The sequence below is a fragment of the Myotis myotis genome, unplaced genomic scaffold (genome assembly GCF_014108235.1).
Source record: "Myotis myotis isolate mMyoMyo1 unplaced genomic scaffold, mMyoMyo1.p scaffold_m19_p_18, whole genome shotgun sequence".
NCBI classification, from domain to species: domain Eukaryota; kingdom Metazoa; phylum Chordata; class Mammalia; order Chiroptera; family Vespertilionidae; genus Myotis; species Myotis myotis.
In genome coordinates, this window is record NW_023416322.1 from 33547631 (window position 1) to 33570874 (window position 23244).

Consider the following 23244-nt stretch of genomic DNA (forward strand, 5'->3'; position numbering starts at 1 on the left):
CCGAGAGGCACAGAGCGGCACGTTGATTATGGGAAAGGGACACAGAGGTCCCAGGTTATAACTTTCCATAACAGAGATGGGTCTCTTGACAAGACTGTGGCACGGCAAAGGCGGGGAGCTCTATTTATTTCTAATGAACTAACATAATAGTCTAGGACAGGGGTGGGCAACCTTTTTGTGAGTGCGTGCCAAAACCAGCAAAATCTCTGACTCAAAATTCTTCTGCGTGCCAACCCTAATTTTTTGAGAACATGTTACGCCTACTTGATATCTCTTAAGTTGTACATATGTGAAGAACCTTGAAGAAATAATAAAATTTATTCGAGCGACAAAAACACAGTATATGATGGAAAATACATTTATTTTTTAATGTATACATGTTATGTAAAATTATTTATTTATCTAAGGTGCACCTACACTGAATTAATCTGAAAAATAAAAAGTCGATATTAAGAAAAAAATTGTAAATGGAAGATTGTAAGAGAGGGTTTCGCGTGCCAGCAAAAGTTACTGGCGTGCCATGTTTGGCACGCGTGCCAGGGGTTGCCCACCCCTGGTCTAGGAGCATCTAAATCCCAAGGCTTCATGGAAGTATTACTTCATTCATTTGTTTAATTTGTCATCACCATCATCATCATCACTGGTGACAGGCATTCTTCACCTTTCTCTGTTGACCAGCATATTAATGAGCCCCATCTGGTGACCAGTTCAGTTTATCTGAGTTGGTGTGGGGTTTTTTTGAATCTGCATACCCCAGCCCTTCCCTGAGCCACTTAATCAGAATCTCCTGGAGGGGGACGCGATCGTGTCATGAACCCTAAGGTGCTTCCCTGGGAACAAGAGGCTGCCACAGTGTCCCCACCACCACCCGAGGCTGAGCCTTTCTGGAGCCATTGGAGGAGGAGCCAGGGCTCAGGCTTGAGTGAAAAAAGCACCCACTTACAGGCAGTGGCTCCACTTCCGTGGAGCCAGGGTTCCGCGTGATGCCTTTGCTTCCTGCTCCACTGAAAGTAACAAGCTTTACAACATCTGGTTGTTTGGTGAAGGTGTAGAAGCGATGAGTCAAAAGTACTGGGGGCGAGTGTGGGTGGTGGTAGCTTTACCCACGAGGTTGCCCATAAATGGCTTTAATTCATGTACTGCTAGGGGATGGGACTATGGCTCATCCTCCATACTTCACACAGATGACTGCATGAGCTTTCAGCAATTTGAATATACTTCCGACAGTTGGAGAAGAGGATACAGGACCATGAATAAGATCATAGACTCTAGGGCAGGGGTGGGCAAACTTTTTGACTCGAGGGCCACAATGGGTTCTTAAACTGGACCGGAGGGCCGGAACAAAAGCATGGATGGAGTTTGTGTGAACTAATATAAATTCAAAGTAAACATCATTACATAAAAGGGTACAGTCTTTTTTCTTTTTTTTTAGTTTTATTCATTTCAAACGGGCTGGATCTGGCCCGCGGGCCATAGGTTGCCCACGGCTGCCCTAGGGCCATGCTACCAGGGGGTTTAAATTCTGGTTCTGGCGCCTACTAGTGTGAAAGCATGGGCATCTTACTTAAGCTCTCTGTGCCTCATTTTCCTCGACTGAAGCATCAGGGGTGATTGCTCCACCTTGTAAGGTTATTGTGAAAACTCAGGGAATCGGAACCTGTGCAGCTCAGGAGCACAGCCTGGCACACAGTGTTAGGGGGCAAGGTCAGGCGATGTGATTGGGAGACATGTTTTGCCCCTCCAGGACATCAGGACCTCGCCCTGGGCCTGAGTACGCATACTGTGTCTTGTTTCGGTCACTTGTCCGGTGAAGCTGATGTGCTGTGGCCCAGGCAGGGCTGCCCCTGTCTTCTGCTGTGGCCCAAGAACACAGAGCAACACAGAGCAACCCTGGTGAAACTTTCAGTCCTGTTGTGTCTTGGACAATTATAATCAGAGAACACACATCATCATCCTCAGAGCCTATTATTACTGCTTTGGATAACACCAGAGTCACACAGCACAATCTGTCAAGTAAACTCAAAGTCAGCCTGAGCAGAGATGTGATCCCCTCCCCTGAGCACCCACAGGCCCTTCCTGGGTCTTTATTTATCATATAACATTTAACACCTCAGTGAATGCCTTGCAGTTCCCCAAAGTGCCTTGTTCACCTTTGCCCCTGGGCCTGAGCAGAGGCGGGGTTTGCCTGCCTGGAATGCCTATACCACCCCACTCTCTCTGTTGCAACAAATCACAATTGCCTGTCTGTCAGCCTGTCCTCAGAAGGCTGGGAGCTCCTTGAGGACCAGGATAGGGTCTCTCTGACTCCATATTATGTCCCCAGCACCTAGAACAGTGAATCACACATAGCAGGCACTTCAAAAATATTTAAGGAGTGGATGGATAGTTGGATGTGGCTAATAATGGAGTGGGAACCTGCCACTTGCAGCTGTGTGACTTGGAGTAGGTTACTCGACTTTTCTGGTCCTCAGGACAGCAGAGCTCAAATAACTTCAACTAAAGGGCAGAGCCTGAGGAAAGCAGCTGGCACGGGGCCCAGAACAAAGTTAATGTTAATAGTTAATGCACGTTTTACAAAGTAGCGCAGCCGATTGCACCCAAGCCTTTCATTTTCCTAATTTCGTCTCTTTCCTTATTAATAAAAATTGATGTTACAACCATAATTGTCGCTCTCAAAACCCAGCAAACGGGGGAGACAGGATGAAAGGTCAGAGGTTACCACGCTGCAATTCTCTCAGGTAGACATTTATTAAAGCCGCTTCATTAATATTCACTAGACAGCTTGTAGTGACCAGGTAGAGCATAAAGGGAAAATAGCCAACTGAGAGCTCAGACTACTTTCATGCCACCTCCTCTGCACAGAAATTAATCCAACACAAAATCAACATTTGCAGAACTGAAGCTAAGCCATAATAGAAAGCCCAGCTAAACGTGCCCCTCTGCTTGTCCATCTGAGAACCTGGGCCCAGGGACAAAAAGACATCAGCCACACATCAGATGCCATTTGGAAACTGTCTGTTCACTCTTTTAAAAAATTTAATGTATAGTTATTGTTTTTTATTTATTTTGCTCAATGTTTCTAGCTTTTTAAAAATACGTTTTTATTGATTTGAGAAAGAGAGGAAGGGAGAGGGAGAGAGAAACATTGATCAGCTGCCTCCTGCACCCCCCCCTACTGGATACTGAGCCCAGGTGGCACAACCTGGGCATGTGCCCTGACCCAGAATTGAACTGGCAGCTTCTCAGTGCATGGGAGGAGGATGCTCAGCCAACTGAGCCACATGGGCCAGGACCAATGTTTCTAGTTTTATTGAGATATAATTGACATACATCACTGTATAAGTGTAAGGTATACAGCATAATGGTTTGACTTACATATATTGTGAATCTAGTTTGCTTTTGATGACAATATCTAACATTTATTGAGTGCTTGCTACATACCAGACAAATTGTACGTGTTAGCTCTTGTAATTATCAGAACATATTTTTTCCATTTTTGAAATAAGGGAACTCAGTGTTGCCACTGAAACTGGCGAGGTTTAGAAATGTGCCTGTGATTAATTGGTTAGTTAGGAATCAGACTGTCTAACCACACAGCCTGGACTCATAACCATTGCACTGAACTGCCTGCCACCTAAGGTGCCAGCCTCGCTCCCACTGGCCAGACAGGTCCAGCCCCATCCTGCCTTCCTTCTCATTCTGGAGTCTTGTCCTCTGAAGCTGAGCTTTTCCAGCCCCTGAGCTAAGCAGCACCTCGAAGTGTGCTGAGGCTGGGTGATACTGTTGATTCACGTGATGCCTAAATTGTAGGGGGCCTGGCCCTGGACCATCCCACAGTGAAGGGAGCAATGTAACATCATGGCAGGATCACACTGTGGGACTCCTCTGTCTGCTCCTGTAGGCACGCTGGCCCCAGCACACTGCCCCCCCGAGGGGACACAGCCATTGAGGCAGGTGCAAGGGACTATTAACCAACAGTATGAGCTTTGGGGGGGAAAGTGAGGTATAAGGCAGGTGATGAAGACATGTATTCACTGTCTCAGGCCAAGACATTCTATTTGGTGGCAGGCTGTCAGTTCCATTCCATTGTGCCTGGTGTGTGTCTCACGTTGAGACCCAGCAACTCCTGATCGCCCTCCCTAAGAGCAAAGGTGCTCAGGGCTTTATATCGTGGACAAAGGATATCCTGTCTTGCAGAAAATGCTAGTGGTTTTAATCTAATTATCTCAAAACATCGTGACAACCACATTTCCTCATATCTCATCCAAAATATGCTTAAAGGATACTTCTCTCTGTAATGACAAACTTATTTGTAAAGCTTATATTCATCCCAAGGCTACTTTCAAAACGAGAATAATGAGGCCTATTCTCTAAATGTCAGTCATTTATGACCCTCCTCTCTGCTCACCCCATCCCGGGCCTCACTGATAGGAAGGTGAAGAGTGGCCACTGCATGTCTTTTCAGAATACTCTCGAAACCAAATTTTGTACTGATTCTGCTTGTGGACTGTTTATTTGCTAAGAATAACCTTGTTTTATTCCAATCATATGTTACCTTGGTTCTATTTTCTAGAACAAGGAGCAGAAAACTGAATAAAATATCACTGCGTTTCCCATTTTCGTTTTTCTGCATGAGGTTAATGGTGACATGGGAAGCTGCCTTTCAAAGCGATTGCCTCTGGGGACCCCTGGCTGGCCTCAAGGTGGTCACCGGAGCAGTGAGCTGTGGTCAAGACATTTTCCTGATTTCGCTGCTGTTCCAAAGAGAAAACCCCCACGAGAGAGGATCATAGCAAAAGCACTGGCAACAGATTTTTTTGAGGGAAGAGGATAGTGGGTGTGGGACCAAGGATGGAGAGCTTGAGAATTTTAATTGCAGATTTTATTTTCTCAAGAATTTCACAACAGCACAGTGGGCTGGAAGCTGGGTTGATACTGCTGTCAGTGAATCTAAGAGATCGAGGGCCGCACACCCTCTCCTACACTCATCCCCTCTTTCCAACACCCAGCTATTTCTGTCCAAGGCTTTGCTTTCACTTTGGAGTAATATTTCCTATGTCAGGTGTACAAATGCAATTATGAAACACTGCCTGATTCTCTAGGCCCACAGGGAAGCTACCTTCATGCCCAAACAAAAGAAACCAGGTTTTTGTTTTTGTTCCCCTGCAGGTAGATTAAAATGAGTTGCTGAATTTACTATTTTCTAAATTGTTTAATGACAGTGTTTTTTGGAACCTTCGCAAAAACAAATCCCATTTAGCCTGGATGCAGCCTTTAATTGAAGCAAATCCTAAATTGCCCGAAGCGATTAAAGATAAGTGAGTTCATAGTTTGACTCACCCTCTTTGAAATTCTTCTCTGTCCACAAAGTATATATAAATCTTTATGGAATGACCTATTAACTGCCCGCCGCTGGGACCAAGCTCCGGGCTTTGTTTCAGTTATAAAATAAGGTCACTCTGCTTTGGGCAAAAACTGACGTAGCAGCTTTGATAATTAAAATCTACGGGGTTCTAAAGAGATGATATATTGAAACCTCTAAAAAATAATGTGGAAGCTATAAAGTTACAAAAGGAGAGGGGATTAGGGTCCCTGTTACTGCTCATCAAATTATATGTCAGTAATAGGGTATTTATGTCCCTCTTGAAAAAAGAATTTCAAGACGTCTTTTGAAAACTTAAAATCCAAGCCCTGAATCACTTCTTGTCTGGCAGGCCTGCCCTCCAGGAAAGGGCACCTCCAGCGAGGGCTGCATTTCAGAGGCTCACTGCAGTGTCTTCCGCTGTGTAGGAAGCGCTCGACTAAATACACTCCCTGATGCTGCCAGTCAAGGGGTGGGACTCAAAGGGAGTCAGCCTGGCCCTTCCCAGGGGTTTATCCACAGGCAGATCCGCTCCTTCCCTTTCGAGCTTGGATGCCCGACCTGCTGTGGGAGGAGTTCTCTCCCCTTCTTTTTCTGCTGTAGTTCAGAGCAGGCTACTTCTGGCTCAAGTGCGAGAAAACCATCTCAGGAGGCAGCACCCAGAAATGCGATCACACAGATGTTTTTCTGCTCATGAGGATCCCGTGGGCCCGGGGCTAGGATTTAAAAATAAAAAAAGTTACTCTTTGTGTCAAAAAACCTTTAAGCTGAATCTTTGGGATTTCTATAACAAAGGTACCCTAAGACCAGCTCAGACAAGATGCTTGCCGGGCCTCCTTTTAATCATTTATAAAATAAATAGAATCATATTTTATGAATCACAAGATTGTTACAAGTATTAAAAACAAGGGCACCTACAGAGAGGCCACTGAGCTTAGTGCCGGTCCCTGTAAGTGCTTTCGTAACGGACAACCAACGGGTCTGGGCTGCCTGTCACTACTTGAGCCAATTAAGCAGAAACGGGGTTGAATCATATATGAGCGTTTATTCCAGTAATGCCGTCAGTGTGGGGGAGCCGCAGGTCATCCACACAAATCTGCTCTGCAGCCCCCCATAGGCCAGCTGCTCATATTGGGTAGAAGGACGAAGATTACGTGGGAAAGTAGGAATTACAGGCATGGGGAAGTGGGCATGGGATGATCATTACAGGTTACAAGTCATGCGGGCTGGAGGGGATTCTCAGAGGGCAGGTGCCTCCTGGCGCCCCGGCACCAGATTACAGGTGATAGAGGTTGGGGTTCTAAAGAGCAGGTACCTCTGGGACTAGACTGTTTCAGCCACGAGGTTGTAAATCTTTCCATAAGTATAGGCAGTTCTCCGGACAGGAGGATGGACTGCATTCCGATGTTAGCGCCCATGTCCCAGGGCGTATAACTCTTGGCGAGGTTAGCATGTGCTTTCTAAGCATAATTAAAATTTCTTATTATTGTATCTGGTCTCCAATATTCTATTTCTGCCCCTAACAATTCTGCTTCATTCTGTCAATGTGAGAACAAACCAAAATTGGAAGGGACTTTGAAAATTCAGAAAGTCACATTTGCAACAGTACTTGAGAAACACTATTTTGAAGCTTAAAATATATATTTACATATATTATATTACATATATATATATGAAGTACAGTATTACATGTTTATGTTTATTATGTTGAGTCACTGTTATAACCCAGATGGTGGAATTTTAAAAGCAACACAACACGGCTTTATGTTAGTTAGCATATGTGTAGTTTCTGATGTGATCTCCATGTAGCTTTTACCTTGAGCTTTATTGGTCTTTATTTACCCTGCTCTAATCATTAAAAATTATTTTCTGAGGTATAAATGGCTACTATAGGAGCCCCAAGTGGCCCATCTTTGCCTTGCTGTAAACTAGATTAGATAGCAGAATAGCTAAAGGTACTGAATACCAATGGGTTTGGGTTTGGAATTTTATCACTCTCACTGGCCACTGAACCTACCAGTTATAAATCACCTTTTATTTCCTTTTAGAAAAACAAATTAAGTGATGGGCAAGTCACAGTCCATATGCAAAACAGCTGTCTGAGAAGTAAAACTCAGCTGAGCAAATTCCCATTTTTTTTCCCAGGGATAAAGAATGTGTTTGTTCTAAAGTCGCTGAAATACCTGACTCAGCAACAAACAGGTCCTGCTGCTTCAGCCAGCTGGTTCAATCCTGTGATGACCTGAGAGTGAGCAGTCAGCGGTGTCTGTCCGCCATCCCTCCACCACATCCCCACCCCCCTCCGCCATTTCCCCTCAATGAGTGACCGCTGCTATGGCCTGCAGTTTGCCCACAGGCTTCTTGGATAACTTTCTGCATTTCTGCTCCTGCTGGTCTGACTGGAGGTGATGTCACTTCCTAGCCACTTTCAGTCTTTAAAGAGCTTTGCTTCTTCCTTTTATTAGTGTTCTTTGTTTAATTCAAACATAAGCTCATCCTCTCAGCTTCTTTCATGCTCTTGCTTTGTTTCGGCCTCATAGTTTTTCGGATCTGCTTTTCAGACTTTTTTTAATGCCTTCTTCTTTCCCATCTGATTTCTACTCTAATCAGGGTGAATGAGGGTTGCATCTCCTTAGGATGGTCAGAAACTGTGTTTCCCAAAATGGACAGCAAACCCACCGTGACTGGAGCACAAGTGGAACTGGAGATGGTGGTTCTCAGTGGTGCCCAGACACTGACATTAAACAGCACTGAGTCACACATGAGAGAGTTTTCCCTCCCAGTTCTCTCTCGGGCCTGCTGACACCTTTCCATGTGGTCTGTCACTTGTTAATCTCCCTTTTGAAAAGAGAGAGCTGGCCCCAGGCTGAGACTTCGGGATGTAGCATCTATTCTAGCTGGTGTTTTATAACATTCTTTTGGTTTTCATTACACAAGTACTTATTATTGTTACCTCCGATTTATGCCAAGTGATACTGGTTTTCTTTTTAGAGTCATGACACAAAGTTTTCTTCTTTAAACGGGTGTGTAAGTATATGATAAGTTTAAAGAAAAACATTAAGTACAAAGAAATGGCCAAAATGTTGAAGATGGCAGCATGGGAACAACTGAAGTTAGGGAAATACCAGCCTAGATTCATGCCATCAACCTTTGTTATTTTCTTCTTCTTCCTTTTTTTTCGGGGAGGAGTGGGGAGAGGGGAGAGGGGGGAGGGGATGCTGTGCCAGTGTCTCAAGAGTTCTCAACTAACAGGGATCATTAGTTTATTATAAAAGAGACACAGAAATTATTTACATGATGAAAGAGTTCAGAGCTTCAGTGGAATGGACTTCACATGATGCCATTTCAAGTGATTATTTCAGTCTGCACTTTCCAAGAATGTCACCATTTCTAAATAAGACACAATCCTTGTCGTCTAGAACTACTTTAATGGCTCCATATTCTGGTAGAACTTTATCTCCGATTTGTACTTTAACTGGTTGAGTCGCTCCACCCTTTCCTTTGGAGCCCCATCCAACAACTACTACTGTTGCATGCAATACTTTTCCTGGAGACTTTTCTGGAAGCATAATGCCTCCTTTGGTTACAGTTTCCGCAGCACTCCTTTCAAGTCACACTCGGTCAAGGAGGGGAAGGAATGTCTAAAGGTCCTGCCGTGACTCCGTGGCAGTTGGCACTCTGCTCTCCTGCGGTTGCAGGTTGCAAGGAGAGACTTGCCTCTGGACAAGTGAACTTGGGAAAAGGCCACTCAGTGCGCAAGCATATCCACCAGGCCATTCGCCCCTCCCCTCCAGAGAGGGCGACCCCAGTGGCACCAGCTGGGATTGGTTCCCAGGGCTGTGTGCAGGCCAGTCCCTTTGTTACTGTCTTGCTTTATGGAATTATGTTAGTTTTCAAAGTATATTTGTTAACAACATCTAGGCCTAACCACAAATCACGCTGATTCCACATTTCTCCAATTGAAATTTTATGCAGATTATTTCATGGTCTCATTTTGTTCCTTTCAATCATAGGATTTTGACAATCCTCTCCTCAGGCAGTCTGGGGCCAGTATTGTGGACAGTGGTCTGGTTTAATGAATCTATGCAGAGTGCAAAAATCTACACCTTTTGTTAACCCCATTTGCCCACCTCTGCCATGAGGAAGCATATAGGTCATGGGACCTCAAGACTTTGATGTTTTATTAATTAGGCCTTCTTCAAGGTGATCTCATTCATCCCAAGCAATTCGGTCTTTGCAAACTTCCCCCCTAAAGGGCAAAGGGTCATACAGCTCCCTTCTATGCTATTTCCCCTGAAGGCCCCTCAGTCCCATTCACAGAGGGGAAATTTGGTCCCAGGGAATGACATTCGCCTAACCCTCTCTTGTCACCTGGCAGTGGAACTCTCTGAGATTTTTCAGTTGAGACAACCTCAAGAGTAGAAGCCTTTGGCTCCTTCCCACACCTGTCTTCTGGGCTTCAGGCTGCACAGGTGGAGGCTGGGAGGTAGGTTCCAGATCTCTGCTCCAGCCTGCAGCCCACAGAGTGAATCAGGCACTTTGAATAAACTGGAGCAGGTTCTTACCCTTGCAGCTGCTCTTTGTTCCTGTCCTTTGATTTCAGGCACACAGTCACTTCCGTCCACACCCACCTCTTCCTTTCCTTCAGCTTCCTAATGCCGCGACCCTTTAATACAGTTCCTCATGTTGTGGTGACCCCAACCATAAGATTATTTTCGTTGCTACTTCATAACTGTAATTTTGCTACTGTTATGAATCGTCATGTAAATATCTGATATGCAGGATGTATTTTCATTGTTCGCAACCCACAGGTTGAGAACTGCTGCTCAGAAAACCTCAAGCCTTGCGCTCACAGTTCGAGTGCTGAGGGGAAAGCCTTTATGCTAAAACCACATCATCCTATCCACCCTTTCGGAAGGAGTGGGTCAGGAGTAGGCCATGGAGTGATCAGGGAGTAAATATTGCACGTGACCCACTGTCCTGCACCACGTGCACACCAAATCCCTCCTCCACGCCTCGTGGCTGCTATGGTGAAGCACAGAGCCAATTCATGTCGTGGGCCACTTTGCCATGTCTGACTCTGTGGGAAGAGTAAGCATGGGCTTTCTTCTTGATCACAGTCCTTCTGTATGCAGTCTTGATAACGCATGTAAGGGCAGTTTTGCTTCACAGTTTTCTGGGCACCACTCCCCACATTGTTTCTTGGAAGACAGCCTTGGGACTGGGCAAGAGGCCACCTGCAGGTCTTCTCAGAAGCCCTGGATCTGAGGTAAGGCCCTGGCCTTCTGGCAGTTCCATGGCTGTGCCAGGGGTCTGAGTGACTCCAGGCTTCCTGAACCAGGTTTGAAGAGCTGGAAGGAAGTAGGAGCCTGTTCTTAGACTGGCTGCTGGAGTTTTAATTGAAATATTCTGCTCAAGGCAGCCCCAATCATTGCCTGTCCCAGTGAGCCTGATCTATATTTTCTTCTCTACTATCACAGGGTCTCCCGTTTTTATAAAACTTCTTGTTTTATTTTTCAGCCCACTACTGATTTAGCAATTTTGCTCGTATGGCTCTACAGTTGATAACACTCCCAAATAACTGCTCAAGAGTTCTCAAACGTTTAGCCACTCTTACTGAAGCACCACATGACTTAAGGTATCTGTGACCTCAAATGCCCAGCCTCTAAGGCTCTCCATTCACCTGCTTCAATTTCCTAAATGAGATGATGCCTGTAAAGTGCTTTGCACAGTGCCTGACGCCTAGTAAGCAATCAGTGAATGTGAGCTACTGGGATGGTTGTGTTGGTGCTGTTATTATTTTACCTCTGTACCTGCTGTTTTTGCAGTGTCTACGTGGTTTTCCTTAGCCAGAGTTTACATGTGTTTTTTTAAGTTTTATTGACTGATTTTTGAGAGAGGGAGGAGGAAGGGAGAGAGAGAGAGAGAGAGAGAGAGAGAGAGAGAGAGAGAGAGAGAGAGAGAGAAGTTGGTTTGTTGTTCCACTTATTGACGCATTCATTGGTTGATTCCTGTAAGTGCCCTGACCGGGGATCAAACCCTCAACCCTGGCATATTGGGACGATGTTCTAACCAACTGAACTACCCGTCCAGGGCATGTGGCAATAGTCTTGAGGAACACACCAGCTTTTGCCTCTGACCCCCATGGTTTTCACCCTTCCGTCCCAGAACATGAGCTATGTGCAAGCGGCAGGTGGCTTGCATAGGTTTAGACCCATTGGGGGATCGTTGACCCAAGGACTCTGGTCATGTCTGACATTCATTGCCTGTCCTGATCTAGGAAGAGGTTCAGTCTCTACAGAAACTCAGTATCTAAGGTAGGGAAGGCAGGGTTAAAAACAACAACAACAACAACAACAAAAACCACTCCAGGCACTTATCTCTCCAGGGGATGCAAAGTAATTAAGTTCTAGTGAGGGTGCATTTGCTCTTTCTCCCTTTCTGAAAAACTTGCCAAGCACTTTAGCCCTTTCCAGGGCCTTAAAGAAGCCTGTCGGAAAAAAAGAAAAAGAAAAAAAGAAGCCTGTTGGGTGTTTTTAAGTTCAGGTTCCTCCCTCTTCATTGGCACTCACAACCGAACTGAGGACCCACACGCATTTCCGTGTCTTAGGCTCCTGTAATATCACTGCCGTTTCCAAGTACCAACCAATTACAGCTCTTAGAGGGAAGAACAGTCCTTGCTGCATATGTATTACTAGGGCTCACAAAAACCCTGGATGGAACCCTAAAGTGCAACAATATTCAGAATTCAACCTGTGGGGCCTCGCGGGCATTTGCACCCACATTGCAATGGCTGTGAGCACACTTCCTGCCCTCACTCTCTCCTGGCTCATGTGCCATGAAGTCCAGTCTTTCCTGGGCTCCACTCGTTAACTGTTCCCATGAATTCCTGAGAATGTGTGTACACATCCCCTCCAGCTGGCCAATGAAGCTGGCACTCAGAAACTGCCCACCTCAATCATGTGTGCTTGGAACTCTCCCTCTCTTGCCCTCTACTCCAGGATCCAGGTGTGATGATTCGCCCTGATGTCACTGTCACCTCCTGTGCCATGTCTCATTCTCAGGGTTCTATGACAGCTCAGGAATAATTTTTGAACTAGGAAGGAGGTTTCCTCAACCATCTTTCCAGGCTCACAACAAAGCTGTCTGGGCCCCAAGGTGCTATAGCTCTTTAATTGTGCTGCTCTTTCAACTATCTCTCTCTCTCTCTCTCTCATCACACACACACACACACACACACACACAACTGAGGTTCCATTACAAAGCAAAAATGACTACACTGGGACAGGTCAATGGCCTTCCTAAACACCTGTCTTCTATTGTACTGGTAAAGCTTAATCATTATTCAAAAAGTCTCATTATAACTTAAATGACTATGGAAAATAAAAACACGGCTATAAAAAAAAAAGAGTCCATTGCTCATCCCCAATAAGCCCAGGTTTGTCATGTCTGACAAATAGCTAACTAGAAGATATGTACTTTGCAAATTTTAATGTAACACAAATACACAGATATTCCCCCACAGACTTCTAACCCAGTTCCTAATGTTTTCTAAATTAATACATTCCATACGTTTTCTAAGGGAAGTCACATAAACTCAGTCACGGCTTCCCTTCAACCAAATTTCTTTTAAAAATAGCAAAGTAGTACCTTGCACAGAAAATCCATTTCCGACAGGAATCAAATAGATTTCACCTGCCTTTTCACACTTGCTTTTCTTTCTTCTTCTATGACTGAGACGCAGCTTCAAGGAGGAGCAGGGATTCTGGGGCTCTGGTCACACCGAGCCATCAAATCAGCCCTGTCAAATAGGCCGCATGTTTCAGTTTCACATCAATTCCTTCCATTTTAAAGCCTCAAAAAGCACACACATACACACACACACACACACACACACACACACACACAACCACTGAGGTTCCCTACATTTAGGTCCCCAACTGGTAATTTGTCAATTACAGTTGAGTGTAATTCAGAGTTTTTTTCCAGTTGGCCTGTGCAGTTCAAACCCATGTTGCTCAAGGATCAACTGTAGTTGTAATTTGAGACTGGGAGGAAACAGATAGTCCAGGACATAGACTACAGACCCTGATCCTGGTTTTGATTGGCTGTCTACTAACGAAGTTGTCAAGCAAAATCTACATGTGGGACACACAATCCTGTATTACTAACGGGGATTTAGTTCCAACACCCTATATGCAGTCCTTTGGTGAGGTCTACACTTTACCTTTTACTTTTGAGATTGAAATTTGCTATAGAAAACTCTAATTTTTATGTAATCAATTTTATCATCTTTTCCTTTATGACTTCTGGGTTTTGTGTTATATCTTTTAAAGTCTTGCCCATTCTAGGATTATAAAAATATGCATCCATGTGTTCTTCTAGGATGTCTGTGATTTCATGTTTTACACGTAAATCTTTGATCCATCTGGAACTTATTTTGCCATAAGAAGTGAGATCCGAATCCAGTTTTACTTGTCTTCCGCCCCCCCCCCCAAGATGGCAAATCGGTAAATCCAATTACCATTTATCGAATACTATACTTTTTATAGGAATCCTTTAAATAGCAACTTCCCTGTATACATTTTAAACATGATTAAATTTATATAAGTTCTATATATGCATTGATAAAAATTCTATTTAAAAGATAACTTGAGAAATAGCTATGTGATTGTGGATAGTTGTTTAAACCCCCCTCCCCGAGTCTGCTTCTTTACCTATAAAAATGGAGACAACAGTGTATACCTCCCAGTGTTCTTGGGAAGATTTTAAAAAGCCACGTATGCAGATATGTCTACCTCAGTAAATGTGAGTTTCTTTCTGTTCACTTTTCTGTAATAAAGCAATATGGGCCCTCAGAATACAGATCCAACTTGGGTGTAAGACTCGTTTTTTTAATTACTTCCTGAGTATATAGAGATAGCAAATGGAGGGGGTGAGGGGTGGTGTTCATGGTTTTTAAATAGGGACACAAAATTGTTTTCCTCTCTTCTTTTCAGTTCCACAAATGTTTCTGCAAGGCATGGTGTTGGGGACAACTAGTATCATGCAAATCTGAATTCCAGTTCTGCCACTTATCAAATATGTGGCCATTCTTGAGGGACTAGAGGCCCAGTGCACAAAATTCGTGCATGGGCAGGGTCCCTAGTGGCTGCCGGCTGCCGGCCAGAGCCTTCCTTCATTCCGTGCCACCCCCTGGTGGTCAGCGCACATCATGGTGAGTGATCGAACTCCCGGTCAGTTGAACTCCTGAGGGGACACTTTGCATATTAGGCTTTTATATATATACATAGATACTTTAAAGGGAGAGAGTAATAGCCCCTATGTCCTAGAGTCTTGATAAGATTAAATAAGAATCCCAAAGGAATTCAAGCTCCACGAGGACAAGAACCTTGTCTTGTTAATCACAATATCCCCAGTGTTAGAACAGAGCCTGGGGTACAATTGCCATTTATCAGGGAAGGAGGAATGCAGGGAGGGAGGGAGGGAGTTAAGCACTTGGCAAGCTGCCCAAGGAAGTGGGCTAAACTGTTGGCTACAGGCAGAGGTCAGACGTAACAAAGATGTGGTCCTGCCTTCAGGGTTAGGCTCCTGATCTGAAAGCTAAGGTGTGCAGCATAATGAAACTCATGGTATGAGACAAGCTCAGTGCTTTGGAGATAAGTGGGAAGTAACGAGTTCCAACTGGAGGATTAGGGAGACACTGCCTGGAGAGGGGCTGTGTTGAAACTGGACCTTGAAAGGATTGATTTTCTTTGCAAAAAAAAAAAAAGAGTATAAAATTGTGGAGTATTTGGCATATTCCAGGCCTGGAGCTGAGTATAAGGGATAAGAGTGTGAGTCAAGTAGGGGAAAGAGCAGCCAGAATTTCAATTACAGTGGCCGTGATTCTGCTAGGCACAAACTTGAGTTTTTGAACTGCAGTCAAAGGGGCAGGCTCAGATTATTATTAATATCATATATTATTTATTTATTATTTATATTCATTATTCAGAAATCAGTAGGAGACATGGAGTAGAAGGAGTAACATGAAAAAGCCTTTGCAATAGCTCAGGGGAAAAGTCATGGCAGTCTAAACTAAGGAGCTGCAGAGGAAAGGGAGGGGGAAGAGGCTTAATAGGGAGAGGGGAGTGTAGGGTCAGCCGCGTCTGCTGTTGGGCAGTCAGGCTGAGGGTGCTGTTTCCTGAGGTCAGGAATACATGAGGACAAACAGGAAGTTGAGCTTAAGGATGCTTTATGGGACACTGAGTTGGAAATAGGCCATTGGTGCCCAGCAAGATGTCAGAGGAGAGGCAGCAGAGATATATCAGCATTTCTCTCGCTAATGAGACAATTAGACAATCAGGGTTGCTTTTTTAAGATGTTTGCAGTCAACATAACATGGAAATGGAAGTATCTCAGATCAATGGGAGAGATAAATTATTCAATAAATAGTGCTGGGGAAATAGACTGGCTGTTTGGTTAAAAAAAAAAAAAAATGGTGCCCATTTCATGCTGCACACAACAATAAATGCCTGGTGAAGTAAATGTGAAATTGAAATGTTAAAAAGTCAGGAAAATATTTAGGAAAAGCATATGTGTGTGTGTAAGTATATACAAACACATGCATAGATATAGAGAGACATATATTAGACATAGTTATGTATAAACATATTTATATCTAAATTTCTTTCACATCTATATATATTTATTGAATTCTGTAAACTTACACTGATACCTCCAATATCAATTGAACACCATAATGTTCATTCTCATTTTCTCCCGTTCCTTATTTTTCCCTTATACAACAGTGAGAAACTTGGCACCCATTACTTTTAATATATTTATTTATTCAACCAACTCCCCTGTACGTAACCAGTTTCCTATCATTGCCACTGTCCCCTTCCATGAATAGATCCATTGCCATCTTCATCCTGCTTGGGCTCTGACACCCCCCACCAGACCACCCATCTGAATAGATGTCCACCTTGCTCTGCCCCATATAATGGCTTTAGGACTGAATTGTTCGGGAAGCAGAAGAAAGGAGGAAGAGAGGGAATGGAAGAGAGAGAGAAGACCCTTCTGTTGTTTGCAGTGTGGGTTCTCTAAGGTCGCTTAGAACACTGCAGCGTGACCTGGCACAACCCAGGAAGTCCAGGCGGGCCTTTTTGATGTTGTTGTTGTTTAGAACATATATTTAAGTGATCTGTTTTCAATAGGACACTACCATGATGTGATGGACTGAATTATCGATGTGCTGCCCATTGGTCTAAAGCAGAAAAAGAAATACTCCAAATTGCCCAAATCTACCATTACATACAGATTTGATTCCATCCCATTCGACTACCATTCATCAAGCACTTTCTGTACTTAATGCATTCTGGGAAAAATGAGAGTATTTCCCAGAGTGTCACTGATATCCAGGAGTTTACAACCTCACCGGGGAAATTAAACAGAGACTTAAAACAGATGAATAACACAAATCAAAAACAAGCAGTTCAATACAACACTGGCATGGGTTGGTGCCAGATCTTTGATTCTCATTGAACCAAGTGAATGGAGACTTAATTTCTGTAATCCTGGGGCTGGGTGCTGACAGCCTGGTAGGACAAGTTGAAGACTCACCCTTAGTGAGAGGGAGACAGCCTGTAAGGGTAAGGGTTTCTTCCAAGGACATTGATCATACCCATTTCTTCCCTCCAACTGAATTGCTACAGTCCCACATTTGTACAAAAAACATCATCTGTGAGTCCTAAGAGATCATTGCCCCATTCCCAAATAGAGCTAGGTCTAAGATTCTGGCATCTCTACCCCTCAGAGTCCAAATGAGACCCTTTTCATGAAAAAAGAGCATGGGGACTCTGATAGCCTCCCCTTTCATTTTGTTGCCTAAGTATACAAATTCTTTTTTCAGAGATTACACATAGGCAAAAGAACAAATATCACTCTGTGGTCTTTTGGAACAAGAACTTTGGGAACAAATACTTCCAGAAATTTCCTTCAAGGCATTTATATAGCTCGGGTAACTTATGTAATTAATTGTGGTGCCTCGGTTTCCTTATCTGTAAGATGAAGATAACATTATCTCATAGAGTGATTGGGGCAAATGTGGGTTAATATACACAAAATTCTTCAAATAGTAATGGTGCATAGTAAGGTCAATAAAAATAAATATTATCTATACCTATCTGGCATTTATCTATTTAGATCCAGCTATATATTTTTATAAAATGGTATTCATATTTCTTTGTAGCCTGTTTTTTATTTATTTATTTTTTAAATATATATTTTATTGATTTTTTACAGAGAGGAAGGGAGAGAGATAGAGAGTTAGAAACATCGATGAGAGAGAAATATTGAGAGAGAAACATTGATCAGCCGCCTCCTGCACACCTCCTACTTGGGATGTGCCCGCAACCAAAGCACATGCCCTTGACCGGAATCGAACCTGGGACCTTTTGGTCTGCAGGCCGATGCTCTATCCACTGAGCCAAACCGGTTATGGCTATAGTCTGTTTTTTAAATTTATTAATTATAGTAAGAACTTTTCCCTTTGTTTGACAGTTTTAAACGTGCAAAGAGACCATTAGATCTTTCGAGTGATTTTCCAAAAGTGGAAAGTAGTGTACGAAATGGGCCTTGGTCTTTTGAGGGTCTTAATTCAAGGTGATGAGCTGGGTTAGGGCAAGGCCTGGATCTGCCACATCTTGGGACGAGAAGCTGGGGGATGCTGCTTGTATATAAGCTCAGAGTCTGAGCACTGGCATAACCTTGAAGCTCCTCTAGCTCAACAGTTTTCAAATATTTTATTGTTGTTGCTGTTTAAGCAGTGAAACCATATTCCCCCCCCAAGAAAATCTTTCATGGGGCTCTACCCAATAGGCAAAACTATTTTTAAAACATCAGAGTACATTTATTTCATAAGTTCAAATGAATAAGATTTGCATGCTATAAAACTTACCTACATGATGATTAAGGCTGTTTGATTAAGAAAAATTAGAACTCCAACCATATGGGTGATAATCACACTCTTATGGTCAACATCAGCTTCCATGAAATGGAATAAAATGTTCATGAAATCCTGTAGCCCCACTGCCGATGAATGGTGTACTAGCACCCGCATTCCAGCACCCTGTTGTACAGATGACAAAATGAAGGCCCCGAGATGGTGTGTACTGCTTGGGCTTATAATATGAAAAGTCACAATAATAAAAATAATGTAATATAAGTAGGATAAAAATAAGTGTTACCAAGAAAATATCTGGTAAGGTTAAATGTGTTATCCACAAGTTACAGTTCTTTCCAATTTAAGTAATTACCATATAGGTCTCCGATTAATAAAAATGGAAATGGTCAATTAACTTAGCTGTTGTTCTTTATTGTTTTGCATTATTCTCAGAGTTCATATGCTCTGAATTGTGCTGACTGTGCAATCGGTATTTTATTCCATTAGTGGATATAAAGATTTACTGATTACCTCTAATAAATTAAATTGTGTATTTCAATTTATGAATCAGCATCCCATTTTCAACATATCAGCTCTTCCTGTCTATTAAATATTCATCCCATCACCTCTAATTTCAGTTGTTTTCTCACTGTGAGGCTTGCGTGTAAAAATCAGGAAATCACTATTGACAAACAATCCCCTTCTTTGATTAAACAAGGCTAAACTTCACTGACAGACATTTTAAAAGTTGATTCTATGTTTTGCCCTGCCACTCCCTCCTAACCCTGGACATCGGACGCACAGTGCCACAGTGTAAATACAGTTATTTCACTCTCTTTAAATGAGGACTGACAACCCCTGCCCTCCTTTATGCAGAACTTTATACTTTATTTTTTTAAAAGCTACTCCAAACCAGGTGGGTCAGAACCTCGCTCTCCCTGGCCTCAGGGGTATGCACATCACCTAGGCTTAGGCAGTCAGAGTCTCCCATTCCTCTGACCACAGCGATTGGCCGAGACATGGGAGCATGACTTAAGCCAGAACCATCACAGTTATTCCCTCAGATGGAGTTGGACTCTGGAAGGAAGAAACTGTCTCTTTCCTCCAGAGTCGCCAAGATGGGAAGGTACAGTGTGACAACATCTGCGACCATTTCCTCCCTTTCCCACTCAAGATTTGGCCACTCCCACCTCCTCTGCATAGAAACCCTCTGTGCAAATTGGAAAGAATGAGGCAAACACCCAGAACAAAGTTGAAGAATAAAGAGGGAGAAAAGGATCCAGAGCTGGCAACTGACAGCACTTTCTGACTCTCAGGGAGCCCTGAGGCCAACTCCTTCCTGCACGTCCTGGTTAGAGTGCCTGATCAAACAAAGGCTCCTTTTTGCTCAAGGGAGTGTGAGTTTGGTTTCTGTCACTCACAATCTGAAATCCAAAGAAGCCTGGCTACTACAGCATGTTGAGGAGAGGGAAGAAAAGTCAGTTCACGTTGACACACCAGGCCTCCACCCAGAACTCTCTTTCATCTCTAGAAGCAGAGGTATGTGAATGGATGGGACGTGTGTTGCTGAGACTTCAGACCTCCCCCTCCCCACCACCACCACCACCACCACAAAGAAATGTATCATGTGTAAACTAGAGGCCCGGTGCATGAAATTCGTGCACTCAGGGGGGGTCCCAGCTCGGCCTATGCCCTCTTGCAGTCCAGGACCCCTTGGGGGATATCCGACTGCCGTTGAAGCAGGAGAGGCTTCCACCACCACTGCTGCGCTCGCCAGCCATGAGCCTGGATTCTGGCTGAGCAGCACTCCTCCTGTGGGAGTGCATTGACCACTAGGGGGCAGCTCCTGCATTGAGTGTCTGCCCCTGGTGGTCAGTGTGCATTATAGCGACTGGTCGTTCTGCCATTCGGTCAATTTGCATATTGGCCTTTTATTATATAGGATGCTTCATTGACCATCCACACTTGCCCATGCCTTCCCTCCAGGGTGTGCTGGTAAACTGGCTTTTTGGGGTGGGAGTGGGAATGCTGGTGTGACATTTAGCAATTTCTGTTCTCTAAATTTTTTCACCATGGCTGATGGAGCTACCAATGGTCTGAAAACCAGCTAGAAAATTCCAGAATCTGGGAGTGGGTAAGGGAGCCTTCAGTACCCCACTGCTTCCTCCTCTTTCTCCATAGCATCTCTCTTCATTCTGCCCTGTTTTTCTCGGGGACCCTCCCTCTCTGCCAAGTACTCTGCCTAGTATGTACTTGGTAGGAACTATTAGTATCCCTAAGGAACATTTGAAACTAAGGCCCAGAGAGGTTAAGTGACTTGCCCAAGGTCACATAGCTGGTCAATGGTGATGCTGGTACTTAACCAGTACATTCAACTGCCTTTCCTCTGTCATGCAGGGAAGGAGTCAGAGGTCCACCTAGGGTTTCCCACTGACCACCCTTTCTTCTTTCCTCTTTGTCCCACCAGCCACTTCCTGTCTGATGCCAACAACGAAAGGTAACTGGGACAAACAGAGGCTCTGCAGTCAGAATTAGATCCGGGCACTTGCGTCATTTACTTAATCATATTGAGCCCTGGTTTCCTAATCTATAAAGTGAAAAAAATAATAATGCCTCCCTCCTAAGGGATATCATGAGGACGACGAGACAGCGGATATAAGAAATGCCAAGTTAAAGCTTTTGTCTTTCCCACGGCCCTCAGAGAGAGTGACAGCCCCTTGGTGTGCCTCAGAGCATCCCCCACGTGAGCTCACGCACACAGCTTTCCCATCACTCCTCCAGTGCGGGGGTTCGTGTCTTATTTATCTTCATACCCAGATCCCAGCTAAGTCGCTGGAACATGGTAAAATTCCGGATACATATTAAATGAATGTTGTCTTTCTGATCCATTTTCGATTTGATCCCCAAAGGGTTGGAACAGAAAGAAGGGGGCTGCAGAAGAAAATGGGAGGAAGAGGCTTGGGGCCGGGGAGACCGGCTGGTGAGGATGTGGGCCGCCAGCGCAGCGGTGGGGCCAGGGTGGGGAGGACTGCGTGGAGAGCTGATGTGTTAGCATATGGATCATTGCGGTCTCCCACTGGCCCGGCTCATTAGTTCACTTGGTGCACAGAGCTACACAGAGCCCAGGGGAAAGATCATTTGCTTCACAACATTCACTCCTTTTTCCGCTCTTGTTTATCTTAGTTGCTGGTACTCATGTCACATCTTGACGTTTCTTCCACTGAATGTCTTTTTGGTTTAAATCTTTAAGTTATTTTTTCCTTCCTGTCCTGGAGATATATGACGGGAGCCAATAAAACAAGTGCTCTCCTTTTTCCTTCGCGGCTCTGAAAGCTTTACATAAGTGTTTCTTCACTTCTATTTTATGGCCAGGACCAGATGCAGAAGTGCTAAAATATTTTGATAGGAGCTGTCCTGGCAATGGCTCTTGCTTTTGCAGCTATCCAGAGGGGGAGAAGGAGCTAGGAAGTCAGCCCACTGAGAGGAGAGAGAGAGAGGATAGGAAATCTCTCCACTGACCGAGATTCTCAATTCATTTTAAAATCAGTTAAATGTGGAGAAAAAGAAAATGTTTAGGCCACATCACTCTCTAAATGAGAAACACTAAATAAATCTGAAAGCCATAGAATAATCCCTAACATTTATGGGGTGGTTTCCTTGAAGTTTATACAATGCTTTAACATGCAAACTGATACCCTGAGACCTCTTGAGTTAAACACCCCCTCCCTGACCCCATAGTATGTACTAGGAAGGAACTATTAGTATCCCTAAGGAACATTTGAAACTAAGGCCCAGAGAGGTTAAGTGACTTGCCCAAGGTCACATAGCTGGTCAATGGTGATGCTGGTACTTAACCAGTACATTCTACTGCCTTTCCTCTGTTATGCAGGGAAGGAGTCAGAGGTGCATGGGGTTTCCACGTGATTTGCACTGGGTCACCTAGACCGGTCCCTTTTCCCACTCTACAATGAGGTCATCGCCTCACCGAGCCAGGTATTTGCCTCATATTCTCTTCCATCTTCTGTTTCCCTTCATTCTGCCCATTCCTTTGTGTCACTCCATCCTATCGCATTCACCCTCTTTTGTGCTTTGGGGGCTCTGTTTCAATCCCTCCTGAGTTCCACACTCGTAGTTGTGTTTCAATCTGTGTGCCGGAGTCCTTACCATATGCCAGGTACCAGTCCACATGCATGCAAACTTTAGCTCACTTTTATTCCCCACAACAAACCTATTTGGCAGACACTGTGATTATCCTCATTTTACAAATGAGGAAACCAAGTCACCTTACTTGCCCAAGGTCACACAGTGAGTAGGGGAAAGAGTCAAGAACCAAGGCCAAGCAGTCTGACTTCAAAGCCCCATCCTTAATCACGTAGCGACAGCTGCCTCTCGCACGGACCTTGCTGCACGTTTATACCTAGGTTTGCGTGACATGGATGTTCTGAATGTCACTGTTTCTACTCCTTTGAGTCTACCGGTCGTGTAAATGTAGACAGTGTGAGCTGGAACCTTGGGAAGTGGTTTTGGGGAAAGGAATTTCTAAGGTCTAAGATTCTCTGCGCTGAGATTAAATTAAAATTCAGGTTTTCCGAGTCTCAGTCTGGGATTCTATTTATTCGTTGGTTTGTTCATTCATCAGCCTGATGTTGCCTGCTACCTACTTAAGAAGTAGCAACAACAACAACAACACAAGCTAAACAATGAAGCTACTTAAAGAATTGGTGCCTAATGATGAAATAAACTATTTGTTGAATAAACCATGATATGTTGGCAACCATAGGAAACGTGTTGTTTGCCAAAGGGAGAGAGGAATCAACTGACAGAAGGGAGGATAACCAACATGGGAATAGTAATGAAATAAAAATTCTGAATCCAATTTCCTTTGGTGAGATGTATTAGATTTTAATTATCTAAACCAAATGGCTGAAACCCATTTAAAACCGGATCAGCTAAATTT